Source organism: Uranotaenia lowii, chromosome 3 (assembly GCF_029784155.1).
Source record: "Uranotaenia lowii strain MFRU-FL chromosome 3, ASM2978415v1, whole genome shotgun sequence".
Taxonomy (NCBI): domain Eukaryota; kingdom Metazoa; phylum Arthropoda; class Insecta; order Diptera; family Culicidae; genus Uranotaenia; species Uranotaenia lowii.
The window spans coordinates 259,386,284-259,400,982 of NC_073693.1; the positions used below are offsets into that span (position 1 = coordinate 259,386,284).

The window sequence follows — 14,699 nt, forward strand, 5'->3', positions numbered from 1 at the left end:
TTGGAACAAATTCTTTTGCTCATTGTGGTGCTCCTAGTGGACGGATTTGGAAACTTTTTTCACCCACGTGTCGGGAAATTCATTACCTTTCACCATGTATTTATGTCATAACACCAAACGATAGCATTTTGTAAACAACCGCCATGGAAGCCGAACGGAGAGATCAAATTGTGCACAGTTTTCTTGAAAATCCATTGTTGTCGGCATCGAAGCTAGCTAAACAGCTTAAAATGCCCAGAAATACCGTATGGCGTGTTATCAAGCAGTACAAGGAAATATTGACGACGGCTCGGAAGCCGCAATCGAAGCGTCGGAAACTGCGTGGGAAAGTCATCAAGGCCGTCAAGAGGAATCCCGATCTTTCAGACCGCGATTTGGCCAATAAGTTCCAGGCCGCTCACAGTACGCACAGTGCGACGAATTCGTCTCCGGGAAGGAATAAGGTCATTCCGAGCCAGCAAACAGCCAAATCGGACGCTGAAGCAGAACAATGGGGCCAGAATCCGTGCTCGAAAGCTGTACGACCAAGTGCTGACCAAGTTCGACGGATGTAAAGTCTGCTTCATTTAATATTGGAACACAAACAATTGCGTGTAGTTCAGTCATTTATTAACGAATTCATAATTTGTTTTTCATACAAATGTAGCATTTTCTTTACTCTTTCATAAAAAAAATTAAAAAAATTATTCATTGCTGTTTCGAAGAAATTTTCGTACTCGTACTCGTAAGAAAACTGTGCACAATTTGATCTCTCCGTTCGGCTTCCATGGCGGTTGTTTACAAAATGCTATCGTTTGGTGTTATGACATAAATACATGGTGAAAGGTAATGAATTTCCCGACACGTGGGTGAAAAAAGTTTCCAAATCCGTCCACTAGGAGCACCACAATGAGCAAAAGAATTTGTTCCAATATTAAATGAAGCAGACTTTATTTCTTTCAATTTTGCATTTAAAAAACCTGAACACCCCTCATTTTGCAGATGTGTGTGTGTGTAGAATGTTGCTCCTATTTTGATTTTGGAATTCACTCTCCAGTTGTCAAAATGCCGTCCAAGGAAGAAGAGCAGCGTATCAAAATTTTGCTCGCGCATCGCGAAAATCCGAGCTACTTGCTCGCAAAGCTGGCAAAATCGCTAAAAGTTGTCAAATCAACCGTTACAAATATAATTAAAGTGTTTGGGGAACGTTTGTCGACAGCCAGGAAGTCTGGATCGGAGGGAATTCGGAAGTCGCTGAGACGACAAAGTGAGTTGCCGGTAGTTTTAAGCGAAACCCAAACCTCTCTCCGAGATGCCGCAAATAAGCTGGGTGTATCGTCTACAACGCCAAAAAACGAGCCAAAAAACGAGTCGGACTATCGACTAACAAGAAGGTAGTGACTCCAAATCGCGATGATAAACAAAATACGACGGCCAAAGCGCGATCCCGGAGGCTGAACACGACGATGCTGACGAAGTTTGACTGCGTGGTAATGGACGACGAAACCTACGTCAAAGCCGACTACAAGCAGCTTCCGGGACAGGAGTTTTATACGGCAAAAGGAAGGGGAAAGGTAGCAGATATTTTCAAGCACATGAAACTGTCAAATTTCGCGAAGAAATATCTGGTTTGGCAAACCATCTGTACCTGTGGCTTGAAAAGCAGCATTTTCAAAGCTTCCGGGACTGTCAACCAAGACATTTAAGTGAAAGAATGTTTGAATAAACGTCTGCTGCCTTTCCTGAAGAAACACGGTTGTTTCGTACTGTTTTGGCTGGATTTGGCATCTTGTCATTACGGTTAAAAGGCCATGGAGTGGTACGCCGCCAACAACGTGCAGGTGGTTCCCAAGGACAAGAACCCTCCCAACACGCCAGAGTTCCGCCCAATTGAGAAATACTGGGCTTTTGACAAGCTGAACCTAAAGAAGTTAAAAAAAAACTGGTAAGGACGAGCAGCAGTTCAAGACAAACTGGCTTTCTGCGGCGAGGAAGGTGGACAAGGTGGCTGTACAAAATATGATGGCAGGGGTTAAGCGTAAGGCTCTATTTGGATTTGGAAAATCGGAAGCCTAATTGAATATTTTTCCTGAATTTTATACTAATTAAACTTGAAAAAGGAATTTAATTTGATTTTTTTAATAAACGATTTCACCAATATACACGCGTTTTCCCTTTACCAAATTTTGACTGTGTTCGATGTTTACTCTTGGGCTCGAACTCACGGACATCTGCTCAGGAAACAACTGACTTGCCAACTGAGCTATACTTCAAGCCCATGTAACTCACATATTATAGCTGTTTTCTATGGTTGCATAAACGTCCTTCTAAAGGTGGCCATTACACCCTTATATCTTCTATACAAAAAAAAACTGCTTTAATAACCCAAATCATTCCCAAATCATTCTATTTTCGGTGAAAACTCGTACCAGTAACAGTTTGTTTGTTCAAATTAATACCAAGTTAAACCAAACATCAACCTCAGGAAAGTTACAATACCAATCATGACCCTGCATACCTCATTGGTTTCTCGTGAATTTCTGCCCCAGCTCTGCCCTCGTGGAAGACGAGGTCAAACTTTGAACCTGGGCTGTTGGGCCGCTTCCAGAGGGCCGCAGATCAAATTCTGGGTCGTATCCGGGATCAAACGGCTTTCCCGCTCACTGGATTCCTGTTTTGGGTAACCTTTATACGCATATACATAAATGTGTCTACGGAAAGGTACATTCACAAACCTACCCACACCTTCATTCGGGGTAGATACCGGTCCCGGATCAGCTTCCAGTCAATTGCACTTTTGAGCCGAAAACATTCGCCCACCCAACTGACACACACACGCTCACATTCATTCAGGCCACTTACAATGAAAATCTGTTTGGGATGTTAGAGCATTTCGTTTCGCCTCTGAAATGGAGCTAAACATATAGCAAACCGAGCATATGCACACAACAAAACGTGCCGCTACAGATGTTGCAAAACTCAATCCTCCAACGCTTCTGGAGGCGGATTGGGTAAAGATGCGTAGTTGGATGGAAGAGGCAACAGCAACAACAAAAAAAGTACCCGAAGCAAAGTTTTATGATATTATACGGCTGATTTATTTGCACATGAATAAATAAATAAATGAATAATATCGTGCCGCTCCACTCTGGCTGTCACCAAGCCCCCTCACTGGCTGGCTGCTTCCCGTTCCTATTTTACCAACAAGCCAACTTTGCAGTCATTTCACCGGAAAACGACTTCCGGGAGGCACTAGAGCGGAGGAAAAATTCCCGGAAGAAAGTGGTTCCTCTTGAACTTGCTTTGTTTTAATCATGCTTGAGAAGGAGTTCAAATGGTCAATCTTTTCAGCATAATATATATGGGGGGCTCGCTAGACCGATTGGGTTAAAAAACCGAAGGATGTTCGGCCGAATAGGACAATAGGCCGAATTGGATAATAGGCCGAATGGGACATTAGGCCGAATAGGACATTAGGCCGAAGGTTATTTGGCCAAATGGATGTTAGGCGGAATGGTCACTAGGCCAAATGGTCATTTGGCCGAATGGTCGTAAGGTCGAAAGGTCGTAAGGCCGAAAGTTCGTCAGGCCGAATGGATGCTAGGCAGAATTATCGTCGGGCCGAATGGTCATTAGGACGAATGGTCGTCGGACCAAATGGTCGTAAGGCCGAATGGATGCTAGAAGGACGTTAGGCCGAATAGCCACTAGGCCGAATGATTGTTAGGCTGAATGGTCGTCGGGCCGAATTTATGCTAGGCCTATAAGAAATATTATCGCTCTCATGCATGTTAGACGGATCAGTAGTTAGGTCGAAAGGTCGTTAAGCCGAATAGTCATCAGGTCGAATGGTCATCAGGCCGAATGGGTGCAAGGCCAGATTCGACCATTGACCATTAAGCCTAACGACCCTCAGCCTAGCATCATTTCGGCCTAATGACAATTCGGCCGTATGTCCATTCGGCCTAATAACCATTCGGCCTTATAACCTTTCAGCCTAGTGACCATTCGGCCGAACATACTTCTGGCATTATAGACACGAATGCCACAAGGAGGTAAAGTGTCATAAAAAAAACCTTTAAAAAAAAATACTTCTGGCCTTGCGTCCTTTCGGCCTAAAAGCAGTCCCATGAATAAACCATTCGGCCTAGTGACCTGTTCGGCCAGATAGCCCATTCTGCCTAACGTTCATCGGCTGAATGACCTTCGGCCGAATGGCTTTCGGCCTCATGACTTTCGACCGAATGACCCAGCCTCATTTATATCATCATTTGAGGGCAACAGAGAAATTTACACAGCTAACGAATACCCGTTTTATATTATTTTATTGAACTGCTGAAACCATTCTTCCTTCTGTAGGGAAATTTTGTGTTTAACCAATATTTTCTTTTAAAATTACTTTTTTACGGTTTGGAGAAGTTCTAGCTCTATTGCTATTAACAGTCGTTTAAGATTCGTTATTCATAATTCACAGGGTTCGGCATCGTTGATTGAAAAGGTAGCGGCGCTAATAAAATCGTTAGCTCGGTTAAATTTTGCGATCGCCAATAGAAACCGTTAAATGTTATGTTAAAGTAAGCGATATCTCCAACTCAACTCCTTCATTCTACGATTACCTACCTACCTAAGGGTCCTAAGGGTCAATCGGCATTGACCGGCGCATAGGGCTGAGATAAAAGATCTCCACTGCTGGCGATCCGGAGCCAGCGTCTTCACTTGCTACCAGCCAAGGTTCTCGTCAACTGCGCGGATTTCAGCGGCTAGACTTCGCCGCCACGAGCTTTTGGGCCTGCCTCTTCTTCGATGCCCATCTGGATTCCAGTCAAGCGCCTCTCTGCAAATCTCGTTTTCATCTCTTCGCAGCGTGTGCCCAATCCATCTCCACTTACGTTCCCGAATCTCGATTTCTAGCGCCTTTTGATGACACCGGCGATGAAGTTCAACGTTAGAGATCCAGTTGCCAGGTGTCCTTCTTGGTACCACCATCAGGCGTAATCTGGCTACCAAGATATTGGAAGCACTCCACTGTCTCAACCTGTTGTCCAGCTACCACGAAATTGGAACGATTTCCTGTATTGATTTCCATCGACTTGGTCTTTCCGACATTGATTTTGAGACCTGCTGTCTTGGACCTTTCGGTGAGGTCGTCGAGTTTGCTCTGCATGTCTTGTTGTGTTTGGGCGAGCAAAACAATATCGTCTGCCAGGTCAAGGTCGTTCAGTTGGATTCCACGGCAATCCTCGGTTTGGTCTACAGTCAATCGATCCAGTCAAGATCTCATCCATTACGATGAGAAAAAGCAGCGGTGACAAAATACATCCTTGTCTCACTCCAGCAGTTACCGGGATTGGTTCGGACAAGACACCATCGTACAAGACCTTGCACGAAAATGCCTCGTACAGTGCTTCGATTAGATGGACTAGTTTCTCTGGGACCCCTCGTCGTCTAAGAACAGCCCAGATGTTTTCGTGGTTCAGTCGGTCAAATGCTTTTTCGAAATCCACGAACACCAGCAGAAGAGAGTCCTGGAATTCGTTGATTTGTTCCAGTATGATTCGTAGCGTTGTGATGTGGTCCACATATGATCGTGCGGATTGGAATCCAGCTTGTTGCCGTCGGAGTGTAGCGTCGATTTTCTCCTGGATCCTGTTCAGGATCACTTTGCAGAGTACTTTGAGGGTTGTACAGATCAACGTTATGCCTCGCCAGTTACCGCACTCTGTCAGGTCTCCTTTCTTTGGGACCTTTACGAGGATACCCTGCATCCAGTCAGCCGGGAATGTTGCAGTATCCCAAATGTCAGCGAAAAGACGATGCAACATTTGTGCTGACTAGGCAGGGTCGGCTTTGAGCATTTCAGCAGGAATGCAATCGATTCCAGGCGCATTGTTGGATTTCATGTCCTTGATTGCCGCTTCTATTTCAGCCAGCGTGGGCGCTTCCGAGTTGACGCCATTAATGCGACTTACTGTGGGCGCCTCGAGCTGCGGGTTCTGTTGGCCATTGCTATTTGTAACTCGGAAAAGTTGATCAAAATGCTCAGTCCAACGCTTGAGCTGATCTGTTCGATCTGTCAGCAGCGGACCTGCTCGGTTTTTCAGCGGCATTCTTGCATTAGTCCTTGCACCACTAAGGCGGCGAGAAATATCATATAATAATCGGATATCTCCAATGGCGGCGGCTCTTTCACCCTCTTTGGCTAGGGAGTTTGTCCAGGCTCTCTTGTCTCGTCTACAAGCTCGTTTAACTGCCTTTTCCAGCTCCGCATATCGTAAGCGGGCGGCTGCTTTGGCTGACCCGGTACATGCCTGCTCAATTCCGACTTTCGCCTTTCTCCGATCATCGATCATCCTCCAGGTTTCATCCGACATCCATTCACTTTTTCTTCCACAAACTTCACCGAGAGTACCATGGCTCGTCGTGATAAAGGCATTCTTGATTCCACACCACTGTTCTTCGACTGTTCCGTCTGTCGGTAGCTCCGAGGCTCGGGATTCTAGCTGTTCAACGTATGCCCTTTTCACCTCTGGATTCTCCAACCGGCGGACGTCGTATCGACACCCGACTTTCTCCTCGCGCCGTTGGACACGCGCAACTCTCAGTCGTATCTCGCCAAGGACGAGGTGATGGTCAGATGCAATGTCTGCGCTTCGTTTGTTGCGGACATCAAGAAGGCTCCTTCTCCATTTTCGACTGATGCAGATGTGGTCAATTTGATTTTCTGTTTGGCCATTTCGGGATACCCAAGTGACCTTATGTGCTGGTCGATGGGGGAAGAGCGATCCACCGATCACCATGTTGTTGTTGCCACAAAATTCTACAATAAGCTCTCCGTTTTCGCTCATCTGTCCTAGGCCATGGCGCCCCATGTCCTAATTATCGGAGCCAATCTTTGCGTTGAAGTTTTGCCGCCGGTCGTGGCCTAGAGGATAGCGTTCCAGTCTTCTAAGCCAGAGTCCATGAGATCGAATCCCGATCACGGCACATATAGTACTCTTTCTGTGGTCAGATGGTTTTAGCATTTGTAAGATGCTAGCCATAATATCCTCGAAAGATGTACACCTTAGAGTTAAGTAAAATTGATCTCTTCAAAGAAACATGAAGTTTCCCTGAGATCTCCTATATGTGTGTGTTCGTTTTTTTTAAAAAAAAAAAAAGTCGCCTAAGTGGATTTGAATATCACCCTTCGGAATTCTCTCAACCACGCTGTTCAATTGACTGTAAAACTGCTCTTTCTCCTGCAAATCGGCAACGTCAGTTGGCGCATAACACTGGACCATTGTAAGGTTTCTAACCCGTGTTCTGAATCTGGCTACGATTATTCTTTCGTTTATCGGTTCCCATCTTATGAGGGCCGCATGGGCCTGCGGGCTTAACAGGAAACCTCCTCTCCTCTCTCGAGTTGCATGTTCTCCTCGTTTGCCAGAGTAAAGCAGTACTTGCCCGGACTGTGTCTTGTGTTCTCCAGTGTTAGGCCATCGGACTTCGCTCAGTCCCAATATCTCTAGCTTGAGGCGGCTAGCTTCTCTAGCAAGTTGAGCCAGCTTTCCTGGCTGGGCAAGGGTAAAAACATTCAAAGTTCCAATTCTAGACCGTGTCATGCTAAAAGTCGTTGCCAAAGTTCCAATTCGGTTATTTCTTCTCTCAGTTTCTGTAACAATACAAGATATCAGGAGCAGTAGGTTGTTAGCCTAAAGTCCCTATCCCGCGATGGGACTGCCATCTTGGACTAAGCTGGCAGGAGCCGCATTTCATAAATTCAGCCGCTTGCTGCAAGACAGACGCTGTTGTCTACGATTAGATTCAGCTTAATGCAAAAACAAAATAACAGCGAAGAGATCTAAATATCAATTAATAGCTAAACAAATTTTACATAGCTTCCATCCTCATAACATGTTGAACGTACTAGGAATTCACGTAAGTTGTACGTGATGTTCATAGAGCGAAAATTCCTATTAGGGGAGCGTTTACTTATTTTATTCGTACAAGTTACGTGAAAATCAATTGGATAAAAATTATTAATTTTGGGTGTACGGAAGAAACCAACTTTAGTATTAAGGGGAGGGTTTTTGGGATGAAGAAATGTTTCTATGCTTATTCGGGAAACTCTCCAGTGGGAGGATGAATTGGGGGTCTCTTATATATTTTTTTGCTTTTCTTGATAACATTTGATTTGAGGGTTCCTATGACAATTGGGGTCAAATTTGTTATAGGAAAGAATATGAAAATAAAGTTTTAGACTCCTCTGTTCTTTTCAGTGGGATGCTTGAAAAGCGAGTGAGGTGCACTCATACAATTTTCTACTAACTCGAGAAATGATCGAGCAAATTTTGTATATGTAAAAGGGATTGCGTCAGGAGAAAGGTTTTCTTGATTATTTAACAGGGAGACTCTCATTATTTTATTTTTAATAAATTGAAAAGTGATCAAGCAAAAAGAATGAATTTGGCGTGGTAGAGAAATTTTATACAAGTGAAACCTTTATTGTGACAGAATTTAGGAACTTATAAATAAATAAACACAGAGTCTTAATTTTGGTACAAAACAAAATTGTTCGTTTGTTTTTTTTATAAAATGTAACTTTTTCATGCTCTTTGGCATTATCAATTATAAACAATTCTTTTATGGACAGGTGGTAGGTTGAGAGCTTTTCATAAAAATCAATCTTAGTGTTCGTAAATATTGTCATTATAACCAGATAGATATTCTCATGCTTATAAAACAAGTTTAAAAGAATCGTTTTTGACTAAATTAATCCTGTTGTTATAATTTTAATTTTTTCCGAAATTTTATGGAAAAATAATTGGGAGGAAGCTACTTGTTTCGAGCTCTACCATTTAATTTTAAATTTGCTACAATCATAAAGACACATTTAGCTGTTTTAAGGAATCGTTCACCCCTAAATTGCCGGTCATCATGCAACCAGATCATAATCAGACGGTCATTTACCGCGAATATTTCATGTTCCACCAAAGTGCGGGGCAAAATTTTGCTCCAATTACTACTATCCTAACAGCCGGCTTCCACGACGGGCCAGTACATACACAGATTCCCAGCATATCATTCATAATAATAAACCGATTCCGGGCCGGGGAGTTCGCCGTAGGTTGGTTGGTAGTCCGCCGTTATCATGAATGAAGCGAGCGTCCCACAGATCACGCAACATGTGCGTTTGCTTGCTTGCTTCAGCTGGTATAGATAGAAAGAGCGGCTGAAAGAAGGCGCGAGAGATCATTATAATTCCGGCAGAAAAGTGACGCAAAACTTGTCCGGCTGCCAGCCAGAGCATTGCCGTCTGTTCGGTCTACCGAAATCCGTCCAAAGCGCGTCCCATACACAAACCATCATCGAAGGCTCTGCTGCCGAATAGCGGATCCCCGGAACTCGTAGTAGTAGGTAGTAGGGGTCTCTAATAACTCGTGTGCTATCATCGTCTTTGGCCCGGGCACATACACGGTCTGGTCGTTCATCATTACACGCACATTTTTCGTAAATAGCTCTTGCTTACTTCGGTATGACGACGCGCAGAGAATACCAAAATGTGTTGTGCGGATGAGCGCAGGGGTTGGGGCAAAATGCCCATCGCGGTACAATGGAGCCATAATTCGTGGCACCACACTTTTCCCCGGCCACTCCGCACTCCCCGGATGCCGTTTACTTCACACCGGAATTGGCTCCAAGTGGTAGTTCTGTGCAGTTGGTTTTTCATCTATCACTAACAGCAGCAACCAGCAGCAGCATCAGGCGTTAAGAAGAAAAACGACTCGCCGCAACGCTACCAAACCGAACCAAACGAGACGGTGTGGCCACAACGGCGCGTTAGGAACGATAGGAATTGCTAGCGTAGAGCCTACAACTCCTCTTCTAAAATGGAAAGGTAAGAGGGGAAATCCACTTTTCGGAAGGTGGTCGTGGCGGATGTTTGATATGGAAGACTTAAGCAGAATTTTCAGTAGCTGTTGAGAGAAGGTACGTTATCCAAAAGTTAACGAGCCTCCTATCCTCATATAGAACATTACAAACAGCACTTCAAGCTTCAAAAATATTTTTTCTTGAAATAAACTAAAAAAAAAAAAAAATTTAAAACTTTATATCGACTCAAAATATAATATTGTAAATTTAATTTATTTATTTATAAGTCTTCGAAAAAATATTGATTCGCACAGACTTATTGTTCTAAGAGATGCCTTAACCTATTTTTAAATGATTGCTTAGACATACCAAAATCAAAAATACTAACACACTCATTAAAGTAACGGTTACATGTGTCTATTGGGTTGTAGTAGCCATACGTGGTTCGATGAGATGGAATCCAAAGAAGCATTTGGTTCCTCAGCGGGCGTGTAGGAGCATACAAATTTATGCAATCCAGGAGATCGTTGTTTTCAATATTGCCGCTCAGTAAGTCGAATGTGAATAAACATTGCAGGAACTTCCTTCTACGGGATAGCGTTTCAAGATGAATCAGGTTACATCGATGTTCATAGGGAGTCCTGACTTCGGGATTCCAGTTAAGTTTCCGAAGAGCAAAGCGAACAAACGCTCGCTGGACTCCTTCGAGAGATTGACTCAAAGTCAGTTGGAACGGGGCCCAAACTGGTGCTGCGTATTCAAGTATACTTCTGACGATCGAACAATAAAGTGTTTTAAGTGCATACACGTCGTTGAAATGGATTGTGTTGCGACGGAGGAAACCAAGCATAGCGTAAGCCTTGGCGGTTATTGTAGTGATATGCGTGTGAAATCTCAATCGGCTATCGAAGGTAACACCGAGGTCCTTTATTTTGTCAACAGTTTCGAGAACGGTATTACCCATTGTGTAGTTATACTGATGCACATTACGGGTTCTTGATAAACTCATTGTTTTGTACTTTTTGACGTTCACCAACATTCCATTCAAACCGCACCATCTCATAATAACGTCGATATCATTCTGCAACATGATGCAGTCTAGCGGTGATGTAATTTGTCGGAAAAGCTTTAGGTCGTCTGCATAAAAGAGTTTATGCGACGTCAACATCTCACATAAATCGTTAACGAACAATATGAATATTAACGGTCCTAGATGACTGCCTTGGGGAACACCGGATGGTATCAAAAACTTCGAAGAGCAAAAGGAGTTGACTTTAACATAGGCCAAGCGGGAGTTCAAATACGAGGCAAGCCACTTTGTTATCCACTCAGGAAGTCCAAGGTGTCTAAGTTTGTCTATTACCAATATGTGAGGAACGCGGTCGAAAGCTTTGGAGAAATCGATGTATACAGTTTGCACTTGCTGACGTTTTTCGAGTTTTGGTACCACAAAATTTGTAAATGCCATAAGGTTTGAGGTTGTTGAACGTTTTTTCATGAATCCATGTTGAGCACCATCAATTAACTGAGCTATGAACGGATATATAGCATCGTACACTAAAGATTCAAGTATTTTCGCAAAACAGTTAAGGATTGAAATCGGACGGTAGTTTTCGACGGAATGAGCGCTGCCACTTTTATGCACAGGTGTGATCGATGTTATTTTCCACGCCTGCGGGAAAACTCCAGATGACAGGGACATATTAAAAATCCTTGTTAGAGGTATCGCTATTGCGGAGGCACAGTTTTTTACGAACACCGGTGGCAAATTGTCAGGTCCTGGTCCTTTCGAAACGTTCAGTGCTATAAGGGCATTATAGACATCAACATCAGAAAGTGTAAGAGTAGATACACTGATATTGTATGACGGTAAAGATTCAAGTGATACAGCCGAAGTGAGTCCATCATCATTCAGGAAAACTGACTGGAAGAACTCCCCAGACAACCATTTGGTGGGTATTTCGAATTCGCAACGCAAATATACGTGCAAATATACGTGTAAACATATCGTATATAATGTAGCAAAACCAGTATATACGTATCATTTTGGAGGCCATATAGGTACATTAGCAAACATATTCTTGATTTGGATTGTATTAAATTACGATTTGCACGACTTGTCATGCGCATCATTTACGACTACCCTGATTCTTTTTGGAATATACTATGACAATTTACATCATCATATAGATGATTGAGGTTGTAATATACGACATTTTTCGTAACAATATGGAAAGTTTGACGACTTATTTGGTCGTCTTTTGCGACTTGAGTGCAAGGCTCTCATTTTCCGTCAGTTGAATAAAAATAAGATTATTATTATTTTTGTATTTTAAACCAATTGGTTTATTCATTCCCAAAAATAATAATAATAAGATTATTAAAAAAAAAAAAATGCTTTTTTTGCCGCCAAATTCAAGTTTATATCGTACAAATTTATTATTTGCCTGACCTGGACTTGATCCCCTGACCATAGGATCTGCAGCTCATGATGCTTCCTCGACGCTATCTGGAATATATAAATTCAAGGGGATTTGCTTCAAAGGCATTAAACCAAAAGCAAATCGTATATTTCTATAACTAAAATCTTTTAAATCGTAGAACACGTCATCGATGATCTAAAAATAGATCAGCATTTTGAAGCCTCCTTTAATACGATTCCAATCATCGATGTCCCATTATCATAAACGATTTTATTGAATTTTTTTGTCTTCTTTTACGATTGCCAGCAAATACGTTTTACGAAAATCAGACATGCGAATTAATTTGCAAAGGTATACAATTGCATGCACATTATTACGAATCAATGCAGTTATATACGTTTTTTATTTCGAATTATTTTATGCATAGCACGACAAAATCTCTCAGTCACGGCTGATCACCGTATATCGGTCGTTTCACGGATTTTTTGCGAATTGTCGTACACAAAGGTCGAGTTCATATGTACATAACTACAAGTCTCTCTTCTTGTCGAAATAAAATCATGCAATGCTTTTAAATACGATAAAGAATATGCATGAACCGCACATTGTAGGTGCAGATATACGAAAATGAGTATGAATAACATTCTATACGATGTAATCTGTAAAAGAAAATACGACTTCTGGTTGTCTGGGTCAGCAAACAGGTTTGCGGAGTCGGTAAACGTTTCTGCTGTCTTGCCGGAGAATGTCATATCAACTGGGATCCTGGAATAGTTTTTTTGGTTACGGATATATGACCAAAAAGCAGCGGGATTCGTTTTAAGCTCGCTTTGAGTGCGGTTTACGTACTCACGAAAGTAACTATCCTGAGCGAGTTCGTAGTTTTTTTCAACATCTAATAGAACTGACCTATCTTCGTTAGATCTTGTTCGGAAGAAACGCCTTCTTGCTTTCCTTAAACGGTTACGTAATAGCCGGAGATGCGGATTCCACCATGGCTTGCGATTGTTAGATCCAATTTTAGGAGCTATTTTTGGTACAACTGTATCCAAGGTTGCATAAATTTGTTCGTAAAAACAGGAGACACAGTCATTGACGTTTGAAATTGTTTAGATTGTTGTCCAGTCAATTGAAACGAGAGCATTGATTAGGTCGTCGTAGTTACAATTTCGGAAGTCGTACTTGTGTTGTAGTGCAACTCGTTCGGTAGAGCAGCGTGCAGTGCGATTGTCAAGTTTTAAAATAAACGGTGGGTGGTGTGTGTAAATTTTTAAAATCGATGTTGGCGAGCTGAAAACGTCAAGCGAACTTGTGTCGCTTACCAAAGCAAGGTCGAGCAGTCTGCCGTTGGCGTTCAAATTATCATTTATTTGATGTAGTCCAGAACACAGATTTTTTTCAACCAGGACATTTTCGGATTCCGTCGAAGCATTGTTCGGTATAAAGGCATCAAGATCTTCTTCATAAGTCCATGAGAGATTTGGTAAGTTGTAGTCCCCCATGACGACCACAATATCACGATCAGAAGCCCTATCAAAATTAGAGAACAGGATTACTGTTAGGACGTAAATAAACGACACCCAAAATTAAGACTTGACGATCAAGCGCAATACGGACAACTACTTGTTCAAGTCTGTTGCAGTTCTCTAAAGTGACGGACTTGCAATTCATTTCATTTTTAACGGCAATTATTACGCCACCACCACGATTCAAATCACTGGTTTCTAAATTACGGTCACAACGGAAAACGGTATAGTTGGAGGCAAATTCAGAACTGCTTATATTCGAGTGAAGCCAAGTTTCCGTAAGTACTACAATGTCGTAGTCACTTCTCTGCAAGGCTAGTAGAAGACTGTTTGTTTTTGTTCGGATACCACGGACGTTTTGATAGTAAATCAAAATATCGGACTGACAATGTATGCAATGGACGTTGTTTGATTCAATTTGCTCGGGTAGGGCAGGCCCAGGAAGACTTACGAGGGGCTGCGAAACAGTGCGTTGAACAAAAGTTGCCGTTGAAGAGTTTATTGTGGAAGAGTCGACGAATCCGTGTTCCTGCTGGAAAAGGCTATATCCGGAACTGGGTCGGACGCCTTCGACGGGGGTTTCCAAAAAACCCTACGAGGAGCAGTAAGCGACTTGAATTCACGGAAAACAAGTCCAAGTGGCCACGTAGAAGGTTTCATCGCTTTTTCCTTTAGATTCGAAGCCATTGTTATTTTGTACGAGATGAAAGAAAATCCACTGGTGTCTCTACCACGAGGAACGAGCTTATCAGCCTTCAATTCATTGGTGCCCAGAGCACACTTGGCAAGCTCCAAAACATCTCCATCAGTTACTTCTGGAGAAATCCCGGATAAATACAGATGGAACCCGTTTTCATCAGGCACTTCTGGCGGAGCTGCTGAATTCGCCGTATCAGTGCCTCGGAAGAGTTTTGCTGGA

At 42.7% G+C, this 14,699-nt stretch overlaps 1 protein-coding gene across 1 annotated transcript in view; it reads left to right on the forward strand.

Annotated features, from left to right (window-relative positions):
• LOC129753343 (uncharacterized) overlaps positions 1-14,699 on the forward strand; it is a 783,315-nt gene that overhangs the window by 410,682 nt on the left and 357,934 nt on the right. The window lies entirely within an intron of this gene.